The following is a 24679-nucleotide window of genomic DNA, read 5'->3' on the forward strand; positions in this document are numbered from 1 at the left end:
GTTTTGTGGGATATAAGTATGTGGTTTACAGTCACTTCCATATACAGTAAAGTTGTTGCTAGCCATCCTGACACGGGAACGGCTTCCCTGTTGTTCGCTGTGGCATCACCCAGGTCCTGACTTTGTACAACGGGGTGCAGAGCTAGAATTATGCCACCATATGAACATGCCCTGCATCTCACAACAGACAAAGCACAAAGTACAAGGACGGTGGAGGAAAAACAAGACTTGAAATGTTTGGAGCCATAAGCTAGCCTGTGGAACATTCTCCCCATCCCATCAGATGAATAATTTTGTAAGCGGAAGATTTATTTTCCATCGATTCTTAGTCAAGACAGAAGTCCTCTCTTATCAGAAATATAATTGGAATAAAGGAAAGTGCATTTCCTAGCAGGAGAAGATATTCTTTCTCTCAAAGCCACCCCCCACTTTAGGGCCCAGGGGGCCCCCTGCTTCCCACTGCACTTTTCTCTCCTCTGCTGTCCTCCCTCTCTTCTCTCCTAAGCTCTTCTTCCCATCCCTCCACTCTCCTTATCTAGCACAGGGTTTCTCAGCCTTGCCACTACTGACATTTGGGGACATAACTCATTTGACCGAAAAGTTCATGTGGAAAAATAAAACATATGAGAATAGCAAGGACAACTCTAAAAAAGCAAAACATGACCAGGTACAAAAAAAAAAAAAAAGCCTCAATAATGAAAATAATGAAAGCAGTGTAGTGTTGGTCCTTGAACAGACAGGAAGACCAAGAAATGGAAGTGGACATCCAGCCACAGAAGAGTCAGCCTGTTGTGGAGGGAGACCTAATAGGTGGTTCCACCCAACAGACAACTTTGGAATCCGGCCCCTTTACCTCGAGCTGGGTTTCTGCCCTCCTGCGGCAGGGCTTGAAGTGGGAACGGAGGCATCGAATGCTGTGAGGATCCTTGGACTGGATTAATTCTAACCCTCTCATTTTAGAGATGACACAACTGAAATTCAGAGATGGGAAGAGACATGCTCCCTTTTCCATTGCTATTGGTGGTGAGATAACATTTCAAAGTATTAGTCAGTATTCCTCTTACTGATATACACCAGATACGTGGTAGAGCCCCTCTATGGTCATGTTTTTCTTTTTCAGATTTGTCCTGGCTATTCTTATGTGTTTTATTTTTTCCACATGAACTTTTCAATCAAATGAGTTCATAAATTGATTGAGTTAGTTTCAAGTCTGATCTTGAGCGTGAAACCTGATCCCTTTGAATATTGACTATCATCTGTAAGTTGAGATCATAATGTTCCTCTTGCAAGTTTATCGTGAGAATTCCATGAACTAAGGCAGTGAAGGGTCTTGCACAGAACCTAGCACGTATTAGGTGCTCAATAAACAAAAGCCATTATGATTATTTCTTTAATGTCCAAATAAACAAAGCCAAAATCGTCAAACATGCCATTATAATTTCACCTAAAAGCAAGTCGCTTCTAAGACACAGTTTCCACATCTGCATTGTATCTAAAAGTGGGACTTCCTGTACCATCAAATGTGGAAAAATATGATGGCCCAGTAGAAACTCTGAACTCTGGGGGAGAAACACTGAAAAACTTTCTGCAGATGTGGTTAAAATTCCAGACACAGGAGGAAGAGGCAGAACATTGTCCATACATTTCCTCTTATTCAGAAAAGTATGAGCTAAAGCAGGAAGCTCAATTCCTATTGTTGGGAGCAGCAGGGACTATTAGGGGCTGTGTGTGCTGAATATATTTTTTGCGTATTATAAAGAGTGGCAAATTTGGCTTCATAACAGTGAGATCAAGCATAGCAAATTTACTTATATTCTTGGAGTGCATTACAGAATCACACAGCCTTTCTATGTATTTCACCCCTAGAAAAGGATTTAATAACCTCTCTGCCACATTCTTTGTCTCAGTAAAAAGCAATGGAAAAAGAGTATGAGTGGATTTGATGAATTACAACTTGTCTTGAGCATAGGACAAGTTCATTTGGTTACTGTAAAAGCAGAAAACTGGCAACTCTTGTGGGTGAAAAGGCTGGTGTAGCTCAGGAGAAAAGGTGAGCTTGCCCTCTTGCCTAAGAAGCCTTAACAACCCTACCTGTGGGCTCCAGTGCTCACCTGGACAGGTGCCCGCAAGACTGGAGAGTGGGGAATGTCCTATTTGAACAGAAGGAATAAAGACAAATGTCTGAACCTTGACTTTGAGTGACTGAAGGGCACGGGTGGGGGCCGAGCCCACTGGCAAAGCTTCACAAGTCTTTGATTCACTGGGGCTTAGAATTGGTTACATTATAAAGGACGGTGCTGACCCCTGAAATCTTCTCTCAGTGAAACTTAACCCACCATGACTGAAGCAGATTCACAATACCCAGCATGTCACTTTTGACCTCTCTCCAGGTGAAGATGGGGGCTAAAGTATGTGAGAGAAAATGCAGGCAGATATGAAGTATTGGCCCAGAGGGATCTTTACAGTGCTGTGTACATGGCAGAAGCCGTTCCCCTGGGACTTCACTCCCAAAGATTGGCTGGAATTCCCATCCTGATTCTAGGTAGCAACACTGCCCTCTTTAGAGAGGATGAGCTTCCCAAGCAGCCAGAGGTCAAGGGGGCCCAGCAGACAAGCCCAGACATCACTGCCCCAGCCCTCCCTGAGTTTGTCCATTCTGATAAAGGATACTTCAGCTTATCCTACAGCTGGAAGACTCTGGGATAGAAAAAGAAATCACTGTCTCTAACACTCCTGACAATGTCTCCAGATTTGCAGGAGTTTTCCATTTAGGGAGGATTGGTTATTCAACTTGGTGAAGGTTAATAGCTCAGGGGGCTTGCGTCTGCCTAGATCAGTAGTTCACAGTCCTGACTATCCATCAGAAAATCCTGGGAAGCTTTTAGAAAATGTCAATGCCTGCAATGCTCCACCACCGGAGATTCTGATTTAGATGGACTGGGGTGGGGCCCAAAGCACCTGTAGCTTCTGAAAGCTCTGCAGGTATTTCCAATGCACCCTGACTGGCTAGAGAAAGGGTGGTGGAGTGCTTTCAGAGGGAGAGCGAGGGAAGCATTGCTCATCACGTGTGTAAACACCAGCCCAGCAGCCCCTGAACTGCAGGACCACGAAAATGTGTTTATTTTGCAGCTAATGAAGGAAAATAGACATTCCCTGAAATGTTTACTTAGAAGCCTTGAGTGTCCCCATTTACTGAGAACCAACTATTTCAGGGTATAGCCTAAGAGTAAAGGGTGAGCAGGGAGGAAGGAAGGTCAGAGAGAAATGAAGTTTGGGGAGGAGTGTTCAACAATCAGCGTGCGTACCCCGCCCAGCGATCTCAGTGATGCGAAAGACAAATGGTGGGGATTTCCCTGGTGGTCCAGTGACTGGGGCTCAGCGCTTCCACTGCAGGGGGCCCGGGTTCGATCCCTAGTCGGAGAACTGAGATCCCGCATGCCGCATGGCCAAAAATAAACAAATAAATACAAATCGTTGATTGAAAGAAAAAAAAAAGACAAATGGTGTCTCCATATTTACCAAGAACCCCTCCACGATCCCTCAGGCAGCGTGCTCTCCTACTGTCCACACAGACTAGTTCAAGCAGCTTCTCCTGGTTTTCCTTCTAATCCCTTGTCCATACTTTCTTTGACTCTATCGCTTCCCTTTTCTCTTTCTGCATCTGAAATGTTGTGTTCCCCTCTCCTTCAAAGTCTGAATCAACTGAGACAAATTCAGATGGGAACCACGACAATTAGTCTATTAGTAGCGACTCACGTGGTCCTTATTCCATAATAATTACCTCGCCCCCATGGAAAGTACCTTCCAGTTCAACTTTAGGTCTCCTTCTCCCCCACTCTTCCCATCACACACTGTGGAGGGTGGCAGGGCATGGAGAAAAAAGGATGGACACAAGCCAGGATCCAAGAGAGAAGCAAGAAGGAGACTGAACTACACAGGCAGACTTTCTCCATTTTTAGCGTCTGGGTATGTCGCTCTTCCTCTGCGGAGAAGAAACAGCAAGGAGGTTGGAGAGAAGGATGGAAGTGTGCTTCCAATGAGAAGAGGGAGAAAATAGTTCCCTCCTACAGCAGCCCTTAGGTTCATTGTGGTTTGCCTGGAGGACTGCTTTGGGGGCAAGTGGAAGATAACCCCACAGCATCCACTGGATGAAGAAAAGGCGCAAATCGCTGAGGGTGTTGCATGAGAAGAAAAGAATATAATACTCTCCTTCCCAGGACAAAATGGCAGTCCCTTCTCTAGATGGAAAGGGTGCATGAAACTTGCTAATAAATGGTGCCATTACTGCTTCTGGAGTTGTGGTACTCATGAGTGAGATGAAGTGGACAGAACCCGGTCTGTGCTTTGAGTTCAGTAGCCAGAGAAACGCAGGCCCTCTAGTCCTTCAGCTCCAGAAACATCCACGTTGCGGGGAGCTGCGGCAACGCTCAGGAACCAGCGCCCACCGCCTTGAAGAGAAAGCCGACTTCACAGCACCCACTGGTTGGCCGCTCAGCAGGACTGCGTGACAAGTCGTTCTGCCTTTTCCTCCCCTTTTCAGAGCAGGTGTAATATTAACTAAACCGCTTAATATGATCATTTGGGGCTTGAAATGGTATGGTCATTCTTAAAGAAGTGTTTCATTTTTCCGTTCCTAAATGACTTCTCTGGCTCGAAATCGAAACTGCCACATTACTAAAACCACTTCTTTCCAGATGGGAGGGAAACTATGGATTTTAACAGAAAGGAAACTGCCTAATTGCTCAGCAGTAAAAAAATATATATAATTCTGTGCAGGCTTTCCCTTCCCCCTTTCTCTGTGTCGCTGGTATGAGAGAATGGCCTGAGCTGGTATTTAACAGCCCCCCTCTCAAAACAAAACAGTCTTTATCATACGTTCCACAGGGCTTCACATCTGGGGTCAACTCCCACAGACCCCACCCCTACCCTGCTTCCCTCCCTCGCCCTTTCCCTCTCTTCTTTCCTTTCTTTCTTTTCCTTCCTCCCTTCCCTCCTTCCTCCCTCCCTCCCTTTCTTTCTTTCTTTTGTCCATTCAATAATATTTCTTGAACTATGTGCCAGCCACTGTGCTGAAGCTTGTGATTTCACAGGGAATATTCCCCGAGCTCGTGGAGTTCCCATTTAGGGACCAGAGATTCCGTTTCTCAGCAAACTCATCAACGCCTTACTGTTTTCTCTTTCTTTAAAAGAGAAGAGCATTTTGATGTGCAGGCCTGCCCCCCAACCGAAAACAGTCTCCCCCCACAAATAACAGCAAACCCCAGTGCCCGCTCAGTCCCAGCTGATGTGTCAGTTGCTGGCGGCAGGACAGTGGTGGAGGTGTAGGGGGAGGTGAGCCACCCTCTCCGAAGCCCCTCTGGCCCCATTCTGTGTCCCTGTGACTCCAGGTGAAGTGCAGCTGGCCTTGGAGATGCATCTTGAGGTCCTGGCCGCTGGACTCCCTGCCTCCTGGGCCAGCTGGCCCCCCAACAGCAGCATGGAGCCCCAGGCCACACCAGCTGGTGTCCCCGTACCTGCAGAGGCTGTTATGCTGACACAGGTGCCACCATCAGCCTGCACTCGGATCGCAAGACATCCTGAAGCTCATGGCAGAACTGAGCCGGCGGTTCCTCAGTTGGTCTCTCCGTGCTCTGGAGATGTCACCGTGATCCAGCCTTCCACCACGTCCCTCATGGGGCAAGTGGCACATGAGGGTGTTAGTTATGAAAAGCACCACCTTCACTCTCCCCCCGTGTCCCTCTGCTTCCGGCGACGTAGGAGCCCCTCCTCTGACAGCAGGGCTGACGCCTGGTTTCCAGGGCATGGTGCTGAAATATGGGCCTGGGAGGGCAGCTGTGCGAGGTCTCAGACCGACACAGAGCTGGAGAGACAGCGAGGAGGCCAAGCTGGGAACGCACAGACCCAGATGTAGGAGAGCAGGAGGGCAGGATATCTGCCCACGGACCAAACTCATCTTGCAGTTGTATTTTGTTTGTCATGCACAGTGTTTCTGGAGGTTTTGAATTACATTTCAGTATTTAAACATCAGAAGGTTCCCCTTAAAATGTGAACTCCCAGCTTCTTCTGGAAACGTAGAAGATGGGTCCTATCTGAGCGGCAGCGACAGACTGGAGGAGAGCGGTCTTCTGCCCCTGCTGACGGACACAGGCTCTCAAGTTTGCCACAGTCCTCAGCCAGCCCTTGCACCCACTCGAGCAATCCGCCTGGCCCCTGCTCGCACTTAGCTGCCTGTGCAATTGCACTCTTCAACTGCAGGGATTGTCCTGACTCCTTGTAATGTCGGATGCTACTACTAAGTTACTAATGGCGGTTAGAGAATCAGTGCTTACAAGTACTTTACTTTTAAAACTAATCAGAGCAGCACCAAAGTTCTCCTTGGAGTGACTTTGTTATTACGCTCAGTCACCTGTATTCCGATATGCTTTTGAAGGGAGCGAGGAAGTCGGACAGTAAAAGCCAGGATGTAGGGTGGGCGCAGGTGTGTCGATAGCATCTGTCTGTGTTGCAACAGGTGTGGGGTTGAGACTGACAGGTATAGAGAGCTGGTCCCATTCCTTGGATGGAGAAGGATATTCTTTTTTTTTTTTTTTTTTTTTTTTTTGCGGTACGTGGGCCTCTCACTGTTGTGGCCTCTCCCGTTGCGGAGCACAGGCTCTGGACGCGCAGGCTCAGCGGCCATGGCTCACGGGCCCAGCCGCTCCGCGGCATGTGGGATCTTCCCGGACCGGGGCACGAACCCGTGTCCCCTGCATCGGCAGGCGGACTCTCAACCACTGCGCCACCAGGGAAACCCGAGGAGGATATTCTTAACAGCCTCAGTGGGCGGCTGGAGTTGGTTGGTTGGCCTCCCGTGAGAGAGCACCAGGAGACCAGGGCAGCCAATCGCACCATAAGAATCCAAGGTTGGAGCCCTAAGAGCTGGAGGAAGGAGGCTGCTCCGTCTCACACAGGGCCAGGTCTGCCCTTAGGTGAGTCCCACACATGGTCTGACAAGATGTGGTCCAGCTCAGGTGAGGTTAAGAAGGAAACAGGGTGAGAGTTGAGAGAGCCAAGTGTCTGCAAATTTAGGTCCTCGGGCAGGTAAAGACAGAGCAAGGCCCCTGTCTGGTTGTTAGCAGCCATCAAGTCCCCAGCCCGCCCAGTCTATCCTGTTCACCTCACTGTCTCTCCTGCTCGGCCAGAGCTCTATACACACAGGCAAGAAGGCGGAGCATACGGGACGGATGCTGGGGAGTGAGTAGATTTGGTGGTGGGAGCCTGACAAAACCCTCTTCCTATTTCTTTATCTTCCCAGTGAGAGAGGAAGCAAGGTCCTGTCTGAGAGTGTGGATAGGTGAGAAAGTTTGGGAGATTTCGAGGTAAGAGAAGGTGTAAAATAGAATCTTGGAGAGAAGGCGAGTGAGTGACCAGGGAAATATGATAGGACTGCTGGCAGCAGGAAGCTTGTAGTTATGCATCAGAACGAAAGAGATTCAGCTTCGTTGTGATTGTGGTTTTATCTAGCAGTCAGAGTCAGCTGCTGGGTGCAGGCACAGAGCAGGGGCAGTAACACAAAGGAAAAATGACAAGGCTGTCAAGGGCACATGCAAGGGAGTAAAAATAATGTTCAACCATGGAATTTAAACCGGATGGGAGGGAAGCAGTAACATCCAAAGGGTATGAGCGGGGGAAAAGTGGTGGGGTCAATGGGCTGAGCGTCCCTGTGAGACTGAACAATCGCCAGAATCAGATACTGTTTAGAATGGAGTGGGTTGAAAAACAGGCGGTGGTCAGAGAGAGTTGTATGAAGTAGAGATTATGGAATGTGGCAATGACTGGTCATGACAAAGCCATGAGGGTGAACTGCCAAAGGAGAGTGGAATATAAGCTTGGAGGAGGAGGGGAATTTAAGAACTAAGAGAATTACCGAAAAGTATGTGGAAATCACCAAGAATTAAGATGGGACTGGTGTTGGAGAGAGTGAAATAGCCACCCAGGACACACAACTGTCAAGAAGAGAGAGGCAAGACCAGAGGGGCTGGCAGAGGAAAGTAGCGCTAAAGGGTTGGGACTGAGGTAGCCTGACAGCAGGAGAATAAAACGAGGGTCTTAATGACTGTGGAAGGAAGGCTGGTCTGGAAGCAGACACGAGAAACCAGGAGGCCCAGAGGTACAAGGGAGAAGGACGGGAGAGACACAGTCATCAGCGAGAGAGCTGCAAAGGGAACTGGCCTCAGTGAGAGCCAGGTTCCCATTAGAGCAAGAAGAATGAGGGGACCCCTCCAACCCAGACAAGAGGCTGATGATATAGAGGATTTTGCTGAGATGAACCTGGAATTCCGGAAGTTACAGGAGACAGTTTCCATGAGTCGGGGAGGGGTGGGAGATACAATCGCAATACAGTAGCGATGCGGGACCGCTTTAGGGATTCCACGAGCCAGAGGTAAGATCTGGGAATCTGGGGCTTTGTATATGGTGGACATGAACAGAGAAAAGGAAGACACGAGATTAGTGTGAAAGACTCAAGGCAGTAGTAGTGGGGCCAAAAGTGTTGAAACCCAGAAAAGTTTGGGTGTCAGGGGCTAACTCTGGATTCTGTCACCAGACAGGAGGAGGTTTGGGGAAGCTAGGTCTTACTCCAGAATCTGAAGCCTCCTCCCCAGGCCCTGTCGATGGTTGATAGGTCTCCTGGGAAGGTGAGATCCTAGATGCCGCGTGCATGGGGCTTACTCTCAACTCCCGTTGAGGGAGAAGGTGGCCTTGCCTCATTTTCCTCGTGTGCAAAATGAGGCATAATCATACCTACTTCATGAAGTTGTTATAAAAATAATGAACGTAAAAAGCTTGGCAACATTTAAGAGGCTCTGACGGTTCTCCTTCCTCTCAATCACAGCTCCATCAAACAAAATGTGCTATGAAATGACGGGAAGAGTCGCGTGTAGTGAGGACAACGTGGAGATGAGCGGGCCGTGTGCTAAGTGCCTACTTTTTCTAGGTACGTGCTTGGAAGGCCTAACAGCTGGCTCCATCCACAGCCTCCTGGTCTCCAAACGGAAGCTAATCAAAGTGCCCAGGTCTCTGCCATCGGTCTCTGTAGGACTGGTCTACGAAACCACACTTTTTAAGTGACATAAATTCCAACTGGTGGTTCACTATATCTTGTTGATTGCTTGGGAAGACAGCGAGGGGCTGGAGCCTGGCTGATGGCTCTGTAATGATTGTGGCTTTTAGCCAAGTTATTAAGTGGCTGGAGAAAGGAGGTTGGATGGCAGAGCTCCGCATTCCCCCTCCACCCTCTCCTTCCCTGACATTTCAGCTTAAGTCACAGCATTTCCCAAAAGGGTATTAGCTCTTGGGGACAAAGGGCCCGACTGCATTAAGCAAGACAGTCTTTAGTGCACGGATCAAATTTTCATGTGCTGCGAGGGGTGCCTGGTCTCGTACTCAGAGCAGCTTACCCCTCACTTAGAAATCTGAGAGGAGCCTGTGTGGCTTGGGCATTTTGAGAAAGAGCAAAGAAGTCACCTTCAGAAAGGACTCACTGGATCTTTGGCCTCCAGGAGCAGGGAAATTAATTAAGATGTACACACTGCTGCACCCAGAAAGTCCCTCTTTCTGGGTCAGGAGGAAATCAATTTATCCATGGGATTTCCCCCTGAACAGAGCCAGCTTCTGTCTACTTAGCATTGATAAAATCCATACATCCATCGGGAAATAAACAAAGGGACCAATATCGCCGGGTGTGAACTAAAGGCTAGGACTGGCTTGGACATTTTCACACACAGTCTATCAGGTTTGGTCTCTGCGTGAGTCTATGACACTAGAACAGTCTCACACTTCTCCTCCTGATAAACTCCGTGAGCTTATTATCTTGTCTCATCAGAGCTTTCTGGTTTATCTGAACAGAGGAAGACACATCCAGCTCCTCTCGGATATCTAGATGTCGAGCTATAAAGCATCTTGCCCACAGGGTCTCCTCTTGGGGAGTGAGCTCTATATTGCAGGAAGATTCCTCCTTTGCTGAGTGTGAGTATGTGGGAAAAAGATGAAAGTGGCACCGAGGAACGTGGATGGGACCCTGCCTGTCTGGGAGAGGGAACCAAGGGCCCAAGCACAAAGGGGGACCCTTCTCCAAGCCCCTGCCTCTTTGTCCCAGTTGGAAGACTCTTGACCTTCAAAGGCAGAGTGGTCCCTTGTAGATAAATCCCAACTCCTCCCTTCTCATGCTGAGTCCAGCCCTTGGGGACAACTTCTCAGGCCCGGAGGGCAGACTGGAAGGGAGGTGATACATACGCAGGAAAATTCAGACGGAATAAGATGGAAAAGAGTTGGGGCGGAATTGAGGGTGGGACTTGGTGATAAAGACTTAGGTATTTCGACTTTGCACTCTGCCCTTCCGCTTCCTTTCTGCAGGATTCTCAGTGATTTATAGCCTCACAAGACTCCAGGAGTTAAGGGTACCGGGGACAAAAATCCAGAAGGATTAAGTCACTGAGCCCAAAAGGGAAGAGAGGACAAAAAGCTTTTAGGACAGAAGCACTGAGCAGTGGATGTCTGCTGCTGAGCAAATGCCCACCCAACTTTCTCTCAAGGCAGGCGGCCTGTTTCAGAGGCAGCCTCTCTGTTCTTACAAGAGAATTAGGATTAGTAGAACAAAGACCTCCAGGGTGACCACCTGCTGACAGGACAGAGCCTTCCAGCCGGCAGAGGAGGGATAGGGGCTGGAGGGCGTGGCAGAGCTGTGTCCTATCCGGAAGGGTTGGGGCCAAAGCCCAGAGCAGCCTGAGTCTCCGTGTGCCTGGTGCCTCCACGCCAGCTCAGCCTGGAGTCGACCAGCCTGAGCACCTTGTCACCAGGAATGCAGGGGCGATGGTGTGGCTTACAGGTGCAGAGCTCGCCCTGCACCTGCTAGCCCAGTCCAAGTAGAGTGGAAAACCAGTAAAGCCCAGGAAAGGAGACTCAGTGGGGAGGCAAAGGGAGAGGTCTGCGCCCTTCATTTCTATAGTTTCTGTATTCGCAGCACTTAGCGCACAGCTGGCCTAATCAGATGGATTAATCCCTAGCTCTGATGCCCTCTCTGTGTGTGAACCTGGATTAAGCCTTTGAATATCTGAGACTCAGTTTTCCCACCTATGCAATGGGGTGGATATTGTGTGTGTGTGTGGTTAAAATGCACATGGCATAGGGCTTCCCTGGTGGCGCAGTGGTTGAGAGTCCGCCTGCCGATGCAGGGGACACGGGTTCGTGCCCCGGTCTGGGAAGATCCCACATGCCGCGGAGCGGCTGGGCCCGTGAGCCATGGCCGCTGAGCCTGCGCGTCCGGAGCCTGTGCTCCGCAATGGGAGAGGCCACAACAGTGAGAGGCCCGCGTACCGAAAAGAACAAAAAAAAAAAAAAAAAAAAAAAAATGCACATGGCATAATATTCGCCATTTTAACCATTTTAAAGTATACATACAATTCAGTGGCATTTAGTACACTCACAGTACTGAACAGTTACCCGCCCTGTCCAGAACATTTCATGGAAACCCCACTCATTAAGCAGTCACGCCCCATTCTCCCCTCCCCCAAGTGCCTGCAGCCTCTAAGCTGCCTTCTCTCTGCAGAGATTTGCCTATTCCTGATATTTCATGCAGATTGAGTCATCCATTACGTGGCCATTCGTGCCTGGCTTCTTTCACTTAGCAGGATGTTTTCTGTTCATCGGTGCCCTTTATCATATCCTTTATAATAAACTGGTAAATGTAAATAAGTGTCTCCCTGAGTTCTGTTATCCATTCTAGCAAATTATCAAACCTGAGGAGAGGGTCGTGGGAGCCCCTGATTTATAGATGGTTGGTCAGAAGTATGAGCGACCACCTGGGACTTGCAATTGGTGTCTGACGTGGGGGACAGTCTTGTGGGACTGGGTCCTTACAGAGTTGGTACTGAGTCTGGGTAGCTGGTGTCAGAACTGTTTAATGGGAGGGGAGAACCCAGCCATTTGGTGGCAGAAGTATTCTGTGGGTAGAGAAAGGGTTTTCCTTTTAAGTAGTATATCCCACGATAAAAAATATTGTGGACGAGGGCTCAGCAATAAAGAGAACAAACTGCTAATATACACAATTACATGGGTGAGCAAAAGAGGCCAGACACAGAGGGATGGGCAGTGCAGGATTACAGTAGACGGTTGCATTTATGTGAAACTCTAGACCCAGCAACACGGATCTCTGGTGACAGAAATCAGAGCGGTGATGGCTGTGAGGCACGGATTGACTGGGTGGGACACAAAGAACTCGCTGGCATGAAGGAGATGTTCTCTGTCTTGCTGGGGTGTGGGTTACATGAGTAGATACAGTTGTCAAAACCCATCAGAGTATGAGGCTAAGATCTGTGCATTCACTGTTGGTAAATTTTATCTGAGTGAAAAATAAAATGCAATGAAAAAGAAAGAATTGTGAAGAAGCACCTGACGGGGAAATATTTGACATTTCCTGGAGGAAATGTCAGATTTCTGGTTGGTTCCAAAGGATGAAGGAAGCAGAGACATTGTCAAAAGTTCTCCTGCCTGTCTGCAGAGTTTGCTTCCACCTGTGTCCACATAAGGCTATCAGACCTCTGGAGGTTTAACCATCGCTGTCCGTGAAAGCAGGCCCTGGGAACCATCTTCCACTCATTAGCAGAAACTGCGGAGGCTTGTGCAAATCTGGTTCACAGGACATCAACCAGTTTCTGAAACACATCCACAAGCACCACTATGGAATGATGGCAGATGGCGTTCTGCTGACAAAAGTGTAAGACGTCAAGAAAGAAACTGCCAAATCTTACATCATCCATCTAAAAAGGTGTGAAGTAAATAAATGAGTACCGATAACATCAATGGGAGCAAAACTGAAGTAGACATGCACTGATTTCACATAAACTCCCCAGCAGCAGAAAAATGAAATTAGAAAGAGCATCATTTAAAAGCTGGCGCAGGGGCTTCCCTGGTGGCGCATTGGTTAAGAATCCGCCTGCCAATGCAGGGGACACGGGTTCGAGCCCTAGTCCGGAAAGATTCCACATGTGCAGAGCAACGACTAAGCCTGCACTCTAGAGCCCGCGAGCCACAACTACTGAGCCCACGTGCCACAACTACTGAAGCCTGAGCGCCTGGAGCCCGTGTTCCACAACAAGAGAAGCCACCGCAATAAGCAGCCCTCGTCAGCTAGAGAAGCCCACGCACAGCCACAGAAGACGCAACGCAGCCAATAAATAAATAAATAAATAAAATCTATTTTTTAAAAAAAGAAAAAAAATTTAAATAAATAAAAGCCAGCGCAAACACAGCACCGTATCCGCACATCACACCTCAAGCCTCGCACCGGGGCTGTGCAGGGAATGGTGATGCCTCATCCCTATTCTCTGACGGCTCTGAAGCGGCTCAGGAAGAGGCTGAAACAAACACCAGCTGCTCAGGCTCTGCCCCCTACCCCTCCTGTCCTCATCCTTGTGCTTTGCTCAAAAGCAGGCATCGAGATAACGATATCATGACCCTGTTGTGAGAAAAGCTCCAGTGGAAGTTATTCTTACTTTAAAAGAAGACCACTTAAGTAAAAATTCAAAAGTGAATTTTTTCATAGGAAACCTACTGGACTGGAGAGCTTGCTGGCTGCAGAGGCCAGGGCAGAGCCTCTGAAAACAGACCACAGGGGTGGAGGCTGGACCTGAGCCAGAATCCCAGCCTCCTGGAGACCACCTCCCACTCTGTTCCCTGTAGGTGTCTTCATTACATTCCAAGATGGAGCTAACATTTGCTTAATCCTGAACTATCTACACAGTTATATAAGTAGCTGGTGCTCATAAAATACGATCTCTACTTCCAGGGCTGACTGAAAATATATATATTAGAGGAATTTCCAAGAATCCAGGCAACTTGAGCACAAACATATAATTGTACATCTCTCTCCCTCCGCATCCCATCCCTGGCCTCCCAAATCACAATCACAGGTATCAAAGAAATACCAAAGTATAGGGAAATTACACCTGGAAGGTGAGAAAGAATGTCGCCCACACACCATTCACTCCGTAAGCTGTAGGCATTGAGTGCTGTGTTGTATGTTGTAAATGTTCCGATACTCCTGCCCTATGTAGAGAAAGCCTGTCCCGCACAGATACACCTTTGAACGGATATTCTCTTCCTGGGATCCACTAACAGACAGTGCTTTTGACACCCTTTCATCCACTGGGAGCTCCCAGACAAGCAGCACACACGTGTACACACAGAGTCTCTAATAATTTTTTACTGTCTCACTTTCAAAAATACATGAAAAGAATAGAAAGCAAGGACTCAAACAGATACATGTACACCCATGTTCACAGCAGCGTCATTCACAGAAGTAAAACATGGAAGCGACCCAGGTGTCCATCAGCGGATGAATGGATAAACAAAATGTGGTACAGACAAGCAATGGGTTATTATTCAGCCTTTACGAGGTATAACATTCTGACACCTGCTACAACATGGACGAACCTTAAAGTCATTAAGTTAAGTGAAATAAGCCAGACGCAAGAGGACAAACATTGTACGATTCCACTTACATGAAGTACTTAGAATAGTCAAATTCATCAAAAAACAAAGTCGAATAATGGTTACCAGGAGCTGGGGGAGGGGGAACTAGGGAGTTACGGTTTAATAGGTACGTAATTTCAGTTTGGGATGATGGAAAAGTTCTGTAGATGGATAGTAGTGATGGTCGCCTAACAATGTAAATTTACTTAATTCCGCTGAATTGTATACTGAAAAAAAAATAGTTAAAATGGTAAATCCTACATTAAGTATATTTTTCCACTTTAAAAAGACATGGTCAGCAAAGGACAACCAGACACTTGAGAACGCCCTCTGAAAGAAAAAGAGCAAAACAAATAAATATAAATAAGAAACCTGGATGATTCAGACACGACTGAAGGAGTTGAAGAAAAATCTGTAAATAGACTCTTCGGTGGAGTGAAAGGAGATACCGCCCCTACACACTGCATATTACAACCCAAATGGTCATTTCAAAAACAAAGAGAAAACTTCTGAAAATCAAAACATTTGATCACAAAAATTCAATAATAGAATATAAAGTTAGGGAAACAGTCCAGAAATGGACCAAAAGATCAAGAGGTAGAATATAGTGGAGGAAGGAAAAGAGTTTTGTTTCAGAAATTACAATATCTAAATAACTGGACTTTCAAACAACAGGGGAAATAAAGAAAAGGAAATCATCAAAGGAAATAATAGGAAAGTACTTTTCAGAACTGAAAGCCAATAAGTATCCAGATTGAAGGGGCCCATAAAATATGCTGCAAGATGAATAATAAAAAGCCAAATAAGGCACACAGTTTTGAAATTTCAGAACCCCAGGGATAAAGAAAGGGTTCTAAAAATACCCAGAGGTAATGAGGACCTGGTTGGAATAGAGTTTCTGAGTGCTTCTCTGAGGATCTTTGAAACCACCTGATCTACTCTTATGCTTCTTTCCACCCTGTGTGGCAACTCCCCTGTGTGGCAACTCCACCCAGACTTGTTTTTTTTAAAGTAAAATTGGTATATAACTACACTAAAAAATAAATTAAAAAATAAAAATACCCAGAAAGGAAAAAAATAATGGGTTATGTGCTAAGGAAAATAAATCAGAAACACAACAAGCCTCTTATAAGCAACATCAGACACTGGAATATAATGGAGCAAAACCTTCAGAATTCTGCGGGAGAACTTACTGCCTGGAATTTTATACCCATCTAAATCATAAATTGAATATGAGAAACAATACAGATGTTTTAAGATGTATATAAGGACTCAAAACTTTTCCTTGCCTTTCAGTCTTTCTTAGGAATCTACCAAGAATAAAAGGAAAGCACTGAACATAACACAGGAAGTGAAGGAATCCTAGGATAACAGCTGTGCTTTACAGTCTAATGCAGGCTCCCGTTCTGCAAGAAGACTTTTCTGTCCCCATTTTTCTTGACAGCTAAGCAGCAACCACTTGCATTATCTCATCTAATCTTCTCAATGAACCCTAAAAAGAAGACATGATTTTTCAATCCACGTGGTTTAAAGGGTATATAGGCTGTAAGTCAGGAGAAGGAACAAGTTTTAAGAGGAAGATTGGAACTTCTTTTTGAGATACACTCACCCCAATATTCATAGCAGCACTATTCGCAGTAGCCAAGACACGGAAGCGACCTAAGTGTCCACTGACAGACGGATGGATAAAGAAGATGGGGTACATGTACACAATGGAGTATTACTCAGCCATAAAAAAGAATGAAAGAATACCATTTGCAGCACTGTGGATGGACCTAGAGATGATCATACTAAGTGAAGTAAGTCAGGCAGGAAAAGGCAAATATCATACGATATCACTTATATGTGGACTCTAAAAAACAGTACAAATAAACTTATTTACAAAACAGAGTCATAGACATAGAAAACAAACTTATGGTTACCAAAGGGAAAGGTGGGGGAGGGGTAAATTGGGAGTATGGGATTAACAGATGCACTCTCCTATATATAAAATAGATAAACAACAAGGATTTACTGTACAGCACAGGGAACTATATTCAATATCTTATAATAAACTATAATGAAAAAGAATAGAAAAAAGAATATAGACATATACATATATATGTATAACCAAATCACTTTGCTGTATACCTGAAACTAACACAATATTGTAAATCAACTATGCTTCAATTTTTAAAAATAAATTTAAAAAATAGTAATTTTTAAAAAGAACTTCTTTTTGATACATTGAAGTTGACAACAATTGGATATATGTATCTGAAGCTTAGGACAGAAGTCTGGGCTGGAGACATGAATTTTAGGAGGAAAATGAAGGTATGAGAGGGGATGAAAAAAAACCTACGGAAATCAACATATTTTTAAAACAAAGAGTTGAAAATTGTAAGAGAAATGATAATGAATCAGAGAACAGATCAAAACTAATAGAATAAAAACAGTAATCAAAGATGTATCAGAAGAAAGAATCCATGACTCATAGAAACACCAAAAGCTAGCAATGAAAAGGTTTTCTCCATGTAGCTGGAAAAATTAATGAAAAGAAACCAAGATGAAGAGTTGTCCTAGGGCTTCCCTGGTGGCGCAGTGGTTGAGAGTCCGCCTGCCGATGCAGGGAACACGGGTTCGTACCCCGGTCCGGGAAGATCCCACATGCCGCAGAGCGGCTAGGCCCATGAGCCATGGCTGCTGAGCCTGCGCATCCAGAGCCTGTGCTCCGCAACGGGAGAGGCCACAACAGTGAGAGGCCCGTGTACCGCAAAAAAAAAGAAAAAAAAAGAGTTGTCCTAGTTAAATGTGTTACATGAGAGAGAGAGAAGGAGAAGAAAGAGGAGGAGGAGGAGGAAGGGCAGTTTCCAGAGACAAAATGTTGGTTATCTATTAAGGGAATCAACCTCCCTACTAGTCTCATGCTTTCAGTGAAGAGGAACTTCTGTGAGGATAACATTCATAGCTTTTCTCTCCACCTCTACTAATTTCTTCGCCTAAAAGCAGTGCTTTATCTGATATTTGCTTCTGAAAGAGGGAACTGAGCTTGCCTGGCTCAGCCCCTACTCCTGCCTGGTCAAATTCATAAGCTATAAAAAGTATGCACCGTCTCCTTACCTGCCAGGTGGTAGGAGTCCAGCCCTCAGGTGGAGATGTGCAGGTGTACTGTGACTCTGCCCGCGATTCTGTCAAAATCAAGAGGAGAGACTATAAGTCCCTTTGGCTACAGATCTAAAATCACTTTCTCCAATCAGCTTTAAGAAATGCAACTGACATTTTGATCTTCCTTTTCCTATCTCCTGTGTTCTCAAGTTAATCCCCAAATTTGTAACCCAAGTTAGTCCTAATTTGGGAGGGAAAGAGGAAATAACCTAAAATACCAATGGTTACCCACGAAAGATTACCCATAACATGAAGTATGAGAAAACAATGGCAAAGTTCACAAACTGCTAGTTCTTAGGCAAAATATAACCTTGGTAAATGTTCTGTTTGGTGATTTTAGTTGGCATATACAACGTTTTATATGGCCATGTAATTAGGCAGGCATAAGATTTGATTATAACACGTCTTCCTCCAAGGCTGCCTCACATTTAGGTGTCCTGCATAACCTCTGTAGAATTTGAGTTTGCTACCCCTGCAATAAAGCAGTGATGACAGAATCTGAAGTTAAACAGAGGAGCTGTAGATCTCTAAGTACCTATATGGCTAGACCTGCAAGCCAAATGCTGACTGAAAAAGCAAGCTGCAGAATAATGCATACAGTAGGGTATCATTTACGTATGTTTAAACACAACATATTTTCTGATTTGCTGTTATGATTCATATGAAAGGTTTTTTTTCTTCTCTCTCTAGAACTTTCTAGAATCTTTTCTATACACTCATGTTCTGCATTTCATGATGGTATGTTTATAAACATGAGAGACAAAGACACTGACCTCACTGAGCTTACACTCCAATAGGTAATAAATTACAAACAGATGAATGCACACGTCATATGACAGGACTTTGTAACTTATAAAGAATAAATAAACCAGGGCAAGGGTTTCCTCCTCTTCTATTGGTTTGTGTAGGGCAGAGCCATCATATAGGGGAGGAGGGGTACACTGCTGAGTGGAATTGGACAAAACTTTCAAACTGCCTTTCCAAATGGCCATGCCAATTTATAATCCCAATGGTAGGATAATCTTCCCCTCCCCCCCGCCCCATTTGATCGAAACACATTGTATCCATTTTCATTTTCTTGATTAAGTTGTGATTTGTCTCTTGATATTGTTTTCCTGTTGGGTTGTACAGCTGATTCATGTTTCTCCTTCACAGACCCAATTTCTGGTTCCGAGTTCCTCAGTGTCCTCGTGGTGCTCCGACGACAGACCCCTTACTGGAAAGTGTCCGTGACGAACTCCCCATGCTTGATGCAATCACCCAGGTTGTATTTCCATGCCTGCTCTGGGCCTCAGCAGGTATCACCACTGATATCTTATTTAAGCCTCACCACATGCCGAAAGTTAAGTGATAAGTATCTTCATTGCCCAGATAAGCAAACAGACTCAAAGATGATGAATTACTTATTTCAGGGTCCCACAGCAAGTAATTGCAGGAGTCAGGATTCAAAACCATGTTTTTTTACTCTCTAAAGCTTGTGTTCGTCTCCCTTAAATACTCTCATTGTCAGCCTCTGGGAGCAAAAGCTATTCCGCTACAGCATTGGCTATTTCAAAGTTCAACCTAATTTAGATCGGTGCTAGGTGTAGTTCACATAAATAAAGCCTTTGCAGTTGTCAACAGATCTTCTCAGATCATTTCCTACCTCAATCCATTGCTAAAGCTGTTTGGTTCCTGAAAAGCAAGGTCTGCCTTCCATCCAGGTTCTAGGACCACCCTCTGAATTCTGGGCCTTCAGTTGCTCTCCGTACTAGTTGACAGTAGCCCAGAATATTTCCATAAAATTTCCTTCAATTGTCACTTCTTTTAAATGCTATAAAACCAGGAAAGATGTCTAGGAGGGATTTTTCTAGCTTCCAACATCATTTTCTTCTACACAAATATTTACATAAACATCAACATGTCTGAAACCAAATTACATGTCAGTTACTTAGGTCCCAGACAAACAGTGATTACTTTTAAATCACGCAAAATTTAAGATCACAGAGTTCTACAACAGCGAGGTCAGAAGGAATCACAGCATCCACCCAGCCCAAGGATGGCCAATAGAATCCATAACTGGAAGTGGTGGCGAGAAAGCTGGAGTCCCATCTGGGCTCTGCAGGAAGGAGTGCTGTGATCCATTAGCAATGTCTGCCCTGGACAGCTACAGGAGTTCCAGGCCTTTGAGGCAGCTGTTGGGAAATGCTGATCCAAAATGAACACTAAAACATCACTGAGCTCAACCAGTTAAATATGATTTGTCCCACTCCCATCAAAGCAGACAGCATCTTGACACGAAAAATTTAAAAGCCCAGCTCTACTGAAACCTCTTACAACTTTCTCAGTCAGTTCCAGTGAACTTAAAATCTCAATCTAAATATCCCATGATATAGTGCCTTTCTCTCAGAAGAAGAAATTTATTTACTTATTTACTTATTTATTTATTTATTTTTGTGGCACGCAGGCCTCTCACTGTTGTGGCCTCTCCCGTTGCGGAGCACAGGCTCTGGATGCACAGGCTCAGCGGCCATGGCTCACAGGCCCAGCCGCTCCGCGGCATGTGGGATCTTCCCGGACCAGGGCACGAACCCATGTCCCCTGCATTGGCAGGCGGACTCTCAACCACTGCGCCACCAGGGAAGCCCAGAAATTTATTTTTTTATATACACGTTAAAGTGGACTAAAGAAACCCAAAGAGGAAACAAGAACACACACACACAAACAATTTTTCAGTGATTCTGCTTTGCCTTGTTGAAGTAAGTTCATAAATACAATTTTTATTAGTACAAAAAAAAAATCAGTTGCTTTTAACCTCTTCCACCTCCCCAGGCAAGTAAATACTGAAAAAAATTGTAAGGAATATTGGCTTGCAGGAGGGCCACTCAGGCCTGGGGTGTCCACACATCACCATCTGGCCCTACTGTCAGACGTGTGAAAAGGAATATGTGTATTATATATCTGTTTTCTCTAACCTTGTCCAAAGCATGCATTTTATGGAGGAAGAATCTGAAGCCCAGATAGACTAAACCATTTATCTATACACACACAACTAGTTAACGGCAGAACTAGGCTAAGAATCCATTTCTCCTGCTTGCTGGTTTAGCACTGTTAGCCTACATAGTCCCACATGTAAATGACTCCCAGGTCATCTACTTAATCACCCATCACTCACCAAATACAAGTGTAGAAGGCGCAGAATTGAAACAGTACAACCTTGGGCAGCATCAAGATGCTCACAGCTGGATGGGAGGCTGGACCTGCAAACCGAGAGCTGCAGAGGACTCTCTGCCTTCCTGAGGAAGGCATTTGGAGAGCTCTGAAAATCCCCAAACTCGCCCATACTATTGCTTTTAAACCTCTTCACTACCCCTGCCAGCAGTGACCATCAACTTCCTTTCTGAAGCTTTTTTTTTTAAACAAAGAAACATCTTCAACACTTCATGATCGTTACTATGCACAAAGCAATGGAGAACCAAAAACAATCTGAGCTCTTTCCTGCCTTGCCCTCTTTGCCCTTGATGTTCCCTCCAGCAGGATGGTCCCCTCCCCCCATCTTCACATGGCGGTTCCTCTCTTCACTGCAAATCTCCCTCCTTCCTCTTTTTTTAAATTGTGGTAAAATATATGTAACACAAAACTTGTCATTTTTAAGTGTACAAATCAGTGGCAAGAAGTACATTCACAGTGTTGTGTGACCTCCACCGCTGCCAAACAGAAACTCTGTACCCACCAAGAAATGACTCCCCACTTCCCCCTTCCTCCAGCCCCTGGTAATCTCTAGTCCACTCTCTGTCTCTACAATTTGCCTTTTCTAAGTATTCATATAAATGGAATCATGCAATATTTTCCCTTTTGTGTTGGCTTATTTCATTTGTGTTGGCTTATTCATAATGTTTTCAAGATTCATCCACATCGTAACATGTATCAGAATTCCATTCCTTTTTATGGCTGAATAATATTCCATTTTATGAATATACAACATTTTGTTTACCCATCCATCCACTGACGTACACGTGGGTTGCTTCCACCTTTTGGCTGCTGTGAATAACGCTGCAGTGGGCAGGGCTCCTTTCCAATGCTCACCTCTCTCTCTCACTTTCCATCACATCATCAGCTTTATTTTCTTCATAGAACATATCACCACATGAAATTAATTGTTTTGTTTATTCTGCTTCCCTCCCCTCATCCTCCTCCCAAAGGTACAGTCCACAGGAGCAGAGAACCTTTTCATTGCCCACTTTATCGCCAACCTAGCATCCTAACATAGGGGCTGGCATATACTTGATACTCAAAAAATATCTGTCGAATGTATGAATAAAAAAGCAATAATGAAATGCCTAGGTTGGGCAGGTGACCAGACTCACTAACTTGCTAACTAACTCCCGCCCCCCCCCCATCACAGAGCAGGTCACACAGACTCATACTTTAGCAACATGACAAACTACTCCATGTCATGGCTCTTTGGGATACGGTGCCTCAAGTAGAAGTCACTAGTGTTAATTCCTCAATGCCAAATAGCTACAACATTATATGGTTGAAAGTTGCTGTAACGGCAACGTGGGCAAAACATCTAAGACACAGAAGTGCCAGTGAGTAAAAAGAAGCGGGAAGAAAAACGGAAAGCAGCTTTGTGCAGCTTTGTGCCCTGAAGAAAGGGCTGGTAACATCCCTCTTACACCAGAAGAGAATCTCACTTAGCATAATTGGCCAGAGAGGCAGGTGGAAAAGTGGTCCAGCCTGGGGGGCTCTGGCACCACCTTCTGTTCTGGCAGCTCCCAAAACCGTCACCCGATTTAGCAGGTCTCTCTTTATCCCCAACGTTGAGGCCCACACACCTTCTCCCTGAGAGAGAATTCTTCCCACGGCTCTTTTCCCTGGGAGGGTATAGAGAATTTCAGTTCGTGCACGTTGATGCCATCACCGCTTACTACATGGCTATTTCCTGGGGCAGGGAGATAATCCAGTTCTGCTCCTTCCCAGCACACAGGAGCATAAAACCGTACTATATAACATATTATGTCAGACACAGGCGCTGTCCAGCTCAGCATTCTGTCCCTGACACCCGGAGCAGGGAAGATTTTGTGAGCAACTCTAGTCCTTGCTTCACGTGACACACAGATGCCACGTCCTGCTCTCCCGCCACAGAGTGCCATCGTGTCCCTGCTTCTACTCTTCCGTTCTCTCTGGACCACCCGCACATCATCCTTCCTGGTTCCACTAGCAGATGCCCACTGGCCTCTTGCAGTGTTCTAGGATGTCTGTTGGGAACCAGAAATTTAAAAATGAATGTTATGGCCCCCACAGGGTTCCACTGGGCAGCAAAGGCAAGGACCACTTGACAGAGCAAGTAGGAACTACTTAGGCAGTGGGAAGATAGGGACCCATGGGGCAGATCTTGAAAGATAAGCAGTGTAGAAAGAAAAGGGAAAAGGATGAGGCAGAGGAAGTGTGGGCACACTTGTATATCAGGGAGAAAAGCCTGGGGTTTGGGGCGGGGGGAGAAAGAGAGAGAGAAGGAGAGAGAGTGAGAAGGAGGATATATGAGAGAGGGAATTAAATGTTTTCTAGAGAAAAAAAACAGGAAGCAAAGGAGTCAGCAGTTACTGCTAGAAAGGTTAACTTTGGCAATGGAGGAAGCAAATATAGGTAAAAATATAGACAAATTAAGAAGACCAAGAGGCATACATGACATAGATCATCTCTGAGGGTCTCCATTACCTCTGTAGAGTCCCAGCTTCCCCCATGAGCTGGGAATGAGGAGGTGATGGTGGGCTGGGTGGAGTAGGTGGAGGTCAGGGGTAGCCGCTGAAGAGAAAGTAAGAGGTCAACTAGAGATAGTTAAAAGATGAGCGAGCAGCAGTGGCAGCCCAGCAGAGGCTGAGGGGCTCATAAATGTGTAATGGAAGCACTTCAGCATGGTGCTGTGGTTTTTCCCAAGTATCGTCCAGCAGCCCCGGGCCAGGGAGAGTGAAAACAAGCATTTGGATTGACACAGCACTGGGGATGGAGGTGCAGCTGTGGAAGGAGGCCAAGCAGATGAGGGTGAGAAGGGACTGGATGAGAGGGCCCTTGAAGAGATGGGTGATTAAATCTAGCCTAAGAAGGGGAGATGGGCAAGGCCAAGAGAGGTCTGACAGCCTGCAAAATCAGGTGTCAAATATATCCAGCGCATAGCCATAAGGCTTTGTATTAGTCAAGGTCCTCTAGAGAAACAGAACCAATTCCTTATAATAAGTCTCATTATAAGGAACTGACTCATGCAATTATGGAAGCTAAGAAGTCCTGTGACCTGCCGACTTCAAGCTGGAGCCCCAGGAAAATGGTGCTGTAGTTCCATTCCAAGTCTGAAAGCCTGAGAACTAGGAGAGCCAGGATTGTGAGTCTAAGGCCACTGCCAGGAGAAGACCAATGTCTCAGTTTAGGCAGTCAGGCGGAGAGAAAAAAAGGCAACCTTCCTCTGCCTTCTTCTTCTATTCAGGCCCATGAATCAATGCCCATGGGCATTGGATGATGCCCACCCATATTGAGGAGGGCCATCTGCTTTACTGAGTCCACAGATTCAAATGCTGATCTCTTCTGGGAACACCCTCACAGGCAGAAATGATATTTAAGCAGATATCTGGGCAACCTATGGCCCAGTCAAACTGGCACATAAAGTTAACCATCACAAGCTTGATAACAGTAGCTCTTATTGTAATCCCAGGCATGTACGCACCAGGCATTAATTAAGAGCTTTACGTGTATGGTTCCATTGGGTCCTCTCTCACTTTACAGAAAAGTAACTACAGCACAAGGAAGTTAAGTTACTCCGGACTTGACTACCCCCAAAACTCATGCTCTTAAACATCTGGCCCAAAGAGGTCGTAGTGCTAGATTTCTGAGCATATTGTTTTGTAGGCTGAGCCGTCCCAAGTGATGAACAAGGTGTAGGAGGTGGCAGTGGACGTGGATTGCTGAAGTGAATGGAAGTTGAGTCATTGGGGCTGAGGACGTCAGAGCAATCTGTGACTGGAAAGTTGAATGACTCAACAACAAGGGTCAGAGG

At 45.8% G+C, this 24679-nt stretch overlaps 1 protein-coding gene across 1 annotated transcript in view; it reads right to left on the reverse strand.

Annotated features, from left to right (window-relative positions):
* ADPRM (ADP-ribose/CDP-alcohol diphosphatase, manganese dependent) overlaps nt 1-24679 on the reverse strand; it is a 321096-nt gene that overhangs the window by 139774 nt on the left and 156643 nt on the right. Inside the window, exon 5 of the mRNA XM_082605554.1 lies at nt 17608-17675. The gene's annotated coding sequence lies outside the window, so the exon portion shown is untranslated. The remainder of the gene's footprint in view (nt 1-17607; nt 17676-24679) is intronic.

The sequence above is a fragment of the Mesoplodon mirus genome, assembly GCF_964341445.2.
Source record: "Mesoplodon mirus genome assembly, chromosome: 18".
Lineage (NCBI taxonomy): Eukaryota > Metazoa > Chordata > Mammalia > Artiodactyla > Ziphiidae > Mesoplodon > Mesoplodon mirus.